The sequence below is a fragment of the Cervus elaphus genome, chromosome X, assembly GCF_910594005.1.
Source record: "Cervus elaphus chromosome X, mCerEla1.1, whole genome shotgun sequence".
Classification (NCBI taxonomy): domain Eukaryota; kingdom Metazoa; phylum Chordata; class Mammalia; order Artiodactyla; family Cervidae; genus Cervus; species Cervus elaphus.
This window is the reverse complement of record NC_057848.1, coordinates 65,169,442-65,174,363: the sequence shown is the minus strand read 5'-3', so window position 1 is coordinate 65,174,363 and position 4,922 is coordinate 65,169,442.

The window sequence follows — 4,922 nt, the reverse complement described above, 5'->3', positions numbered from 1 at the left end:
TTGGACATGATTAAGTGACTCACACATACACACAGGCTCTCAACTCCTTTGGGCAGATACCATGGTGCATGACTGCTAGATCATATGTTAAGAGTACGTTTAACTCAGTGCTTTTTTCTACAGCACATATACTAAAGAGCATGTTTAATTTATAAGAAACCACTAAACTTTCTTGGCTGTACCATTTTGCATTTCCACCAGCAATGAGTGAGAACTCCTGTCGCTCTACATCCTTGCAAGCATTCAGTTTTGTAAGTGTTCTGGGTGTAGCCCATCCTATTAGGTGTGTTGGTGTCTGTTAAGGCCTTTAGCCCATCTTTTAATTGAGTTATTTTCTTATTGTTGAGTAGTAAGTGTTCTTTGTATACTTTGGATGTCAGTCCTTTATCAGATGTCTCTTTTGCACAGATACATATTGTATCCCAATCTGTAGCTTGTCTTCTAATTGTCATTGTTTTCTTTTTAATTTTCATTGCTTTTTTTTCCTAAATAATGGAGAAAGCCTTGTTATAAGATTACATGTAGCTGTGAGGAACAAAGCAGGCTCATAAGAACAGAAAAGTGGATTTCAGGGAGAGTGGTGCCTGTGGGCAGGTCCTAGGCAGCAGAAATTTGTGAGTCTCCTGGATAGTATCAGATCAGCTTTTGACTCAGTCAACAGTGACTATGATCTGTGGCTCACTGTTTTCCTTGATCTTTTCTCCACATCTAAAAACATATAACTGGCATACAATAAACTATACTATACTTTTTCAAAGGCATACAATTTAATAGCTTTTGACATATTGTACCTTTGAAATCATTACCACAATCAAGACAGTGAACATATGTGTCAGCCCCCAAAGTTTCCTCATGTTGTTTTTTTTTAATTATTTATTTTTGTTGAGGTATATTTGCTTTACAATATTGCATTACTTTCTGCTGTACAATGAAGTGAATCAACTATATGTATATACATATATCCCCTCCCTATTGTGTTAGGGGAAGCACACTGATTGAAACCGCCCACCTTGGTCAGGCACCATAGTAACCATTTGCATGAGTTGTTTTATGACAGGAGGTCCTGGTAAGGAACAGGGAACTAATAAGTCTCCACCAACCAGAAGAGTTTGGGAAGGGTCAAAAGGAGACACCACTGTCCTCCCACCTCCCAGAATCCTTCTCTCTAGCATCCATCTTGGCTGAACAAGGCATGCACCACAAGGAAGAACTCTGAATCAGAATGATTGGCTAAGGACAACCCAGAAACTAATCCCATCACCATAAAACCCGAGACTGCAAGCCATGAGACAGAGCTGTTCTCCTGGGTTCCCTTACCCTACTGCTCTCCACCCGGGTGCCCTTTCCCAATAAAATCTCTTGCTTTGCCAGCAGATGTGTCTCCTCAGACTATTCATTTCTGAGTGTTAGACAAGAGCCCGGTTTTGGGCCATGGAAGGGGTCCCCTTTCCTGTAGCAAATGGTGATTCTGGTGGGACTCTTCTTCACTGAGACTGACATCCTGACCACTCAGGGTACTCAGGGGCCAGCTTGCCTGCCAATGGACCAGACCCAGCAGCTGAAACTGGGACCCTTTTGTCCCTGGTCTCCTCCTGATACAGACAACTGGCCAGAGTGCCCCAACCAGTAAGGAACAAGAGACTTTATTGACCTCTCTCACCTTCCCTCTCTCTTTCCTCCCCTTAACCCTTCCTATCCTTCCCCGTTTTTCTAGTCCCCTGGTCCTGGATGCAGGAATCTGGTCGAAGCACCTCAGCCTGAGCTGAGGGTTGGAGACTGATCACCTCCTCTTGGCCTAGAACTCGAATTCTGGTTCTGGTCTGGTCTGATTTCTGGTAGGGCCGAGTTCCAGTCCTCCCTTCTCTGGAGGCCCAGGGTAAAGTCCCATAACGCCTGGGTATCTGCAGGTGGCAGGAGAGGTCTATAAGGCCACCCTGTTTGCCCCCCTCTCCCACCTCCTTCCCCTTCTTCTTTCAACCTGGCTTCCTTTCCTCCCTTTGAAATTTTTGAAGACCTGAGATATTTTCATTTACTGTTAGTACTTGGATCTGAAGTTCTGTGTCTCTATAGGAGGTTTTCTGAGAGTCTGTATTCTTGTATTTAAGGGAGTGTCTGATGAGGACTGCCAGGTCTATATGTATGTATTAACTCCGTGTCCTGTGTTATGATTTTTGATGGCCATTTTGCTTTGTCTGACCACCATTTGGTTTAGACCTGCTGCCATTTTGTTAGAACTTGATTTTCTTTCCCTGTGCCTTGAGACCAAGGCTCTCAGGAACACTTATCTAGACCATCTGTAACTCCTGAGACTGAGGGAGAATGGGAAAAAGCCTTTAAAACTTTTATTTATTCCAACTGTTTTTTATAAACTAGTAAATTTTATATTGTAATATCTAATTCATGACTAAACTTAGAAAATGGAGCTAGATCTTGCACCGTGTCTGTCTAAATATGTCTTTGTATGTCTTTGTCTCTGGGTAACATTTCTGAGGTTAATTTGTAAATGAGCTTTGCTTAATTGGCTTAAAGAAAGGTAATTGCTTACAAATCAAATAATTCTAAATTAAACAATAAATTCCAGGTTCATGTGAACTGGTAAATATTCAGTATTAGATACCTGATCTTAATGTTTATCTCTTAACCTATATAATATAGACATGTCTAGATTAATTAACATTAAGTAAAATATTTTCATTGTACCTAGGTTTAATATAAGTTAAATATTATCATATTTGTTACAAGTTTGTCAACAAGGACAAACAAGAAACTTCTAAAAAAGTGTAAATGAGATATAAGCTTTTAGATAAGCTCTATTATGAATAATTATGCTTTAGGAATATCTGTCTAAAATAGTCTCTCCATCTCTCCAGATTGGGGTAACTTGAATTTCTAAGGGTAGTGTTAAACTAAGTGTTGGAAGTCTATTGAATAATTAGGTCATTTCCAAATAAAATAAGATTTTGAAACATTTACTACTAAACACTGATTTCCTTTTACAGAAAAACTAAAGAGATTTGGGACTATAAATGAATAATGTTTGGTTCCATCCTAAAATGTTTTAAGAAAGCAAGGGTTTTAGAAATTATCACTTGTATTTATGCTCACCAATCTATAAAATGCTAACATAAAAGTTAGTTCTTGGTTGCTAAAGGAAAGTAGAAGTGTGTTTTCAGTTTAAAAAAAAGTATTAAAAATACTAAAAAGAGTTATGCATGATCTGGATTTTTTAAAATGGATTACAATTAGTTAGATAAATATATTTTGTTAGGAATGACACAGCCATAGAAAAACTGGTTAGAGCCAAAACTGGTTAGGTCCAAGATGGCTATCACTATCACTAGACCTTGAGCCTTGGTATATATGCCCGTCTTGACATATCAACAAACTAAATGATACACCCATCAACATTGACTAAATCTGACCAAATGTTCTAAACCCTTTTAACTGATCTTTTTGATAAAACTTCCTAAACCAAATTTTTTTGAAATTCTTTTGACCTCTAGCTAACTTTGGGGTGCTTCAGAGGGTCCCTGAAACATCCCAAAGAGAGATATTAAACTGTGTTTATTTGGTTGGTTAAATTACATGAAAATATTATCAAATGAGTAATAAATCCACTCATGTTATAATGTATAGTAAAATTACTAATACAGATATCCTAGAAATTATATGGAGTTCTTAACATTCTGATATGTCCTGGTATTCTAATGGAAAAACTGATGATTTCACAAAAGTTAACAAAAGGACTGAATGAGCCAGTGAATATGCTTATAACTTTTATGGTTTCTATCTGAAAAATTACGGATTTGAATCTTATGTTTTCTGGGAGTAGGAAAACCCCCCTCAAACTAATTATGACAATATTTTGGTAAAATTTTATGTTATAAACAAAACAGTTATATTTTCTCTCTATTTGACTCCTCCAGAAATTTGAAACTCTTAGGTTTCCAGTAAGTTTATCAAATGAGTTAGAAAGGCTATCTCACTAGCAGGTACAAAAATCTCAAAGAATTTTTGAGACCTTAAAAAGGGAAGAATTCACCTAGATTTGTTAGACAAAATCTGTGACAAACCTTTGGTGTGAGTTTCCCAGCCCTGTTTTATTTTAAAAGTTCAGTCTGAGACTCTATAAACATTTCAGCAAAATAAAGTCTATGATCAATTATGGTTATATAAATCGTCAGACCAAAATTAGCAAGAACAGACCTATTTTGCAAACAAGCTAGCCTTAATTTGGTTATATTTGATAAAAATGAGGGTAATTTTAGGGAGAAAAAGATGTTTCAATAAATGTTAAGTCCCAGTTTGTTAAAGGAGGTCTGCATGTAGTAAGACTCATTTCTTGGATAGTTCTTTGCTGTTATGTGATATTAATGTAAAATTTAATTGAATTCTTAAAGAACACCCAAAGTTTGTTTCTGAAGCTTATCTCAGTAATCTATCTTTGGATGAAGATCAGATGCCTCATGACCTGCAACCAGGACTGGAAAAAGACATAATTTAAGGGACTGTCTACAATCTGGATGGAAGGACTTTTTAATCAGGCACTCTTAACTAGCTCATGCACAATGAAACTGAAGGGAAATTAACTCTTAGATTAATTCCCACTTCCAAAGGCCCCTACACTGGATTGGTTTATAGAGAAGACAGCTGACCTGATCTCACCTTAAAATGATGCTCAGAGGAGAAACTACACTACACCAGGATGAGAAAACGATGACATCAGAGGTAGACAGCTTGCCCAAGATGCTGGACCTGATTCGTGTGATCATTTATAATGTTTTCTTGACTTCTTAGACCTTTGCATATAAATCAAATGCTTTTGTATCATAGGCCTGATCCTATGCTAGTTTTAGAAATCAATCCAATTGTTGGGTTTGTGGCCTGTGTCTAGTTCTGGGTTACCTTGGCAAATTTCTCTA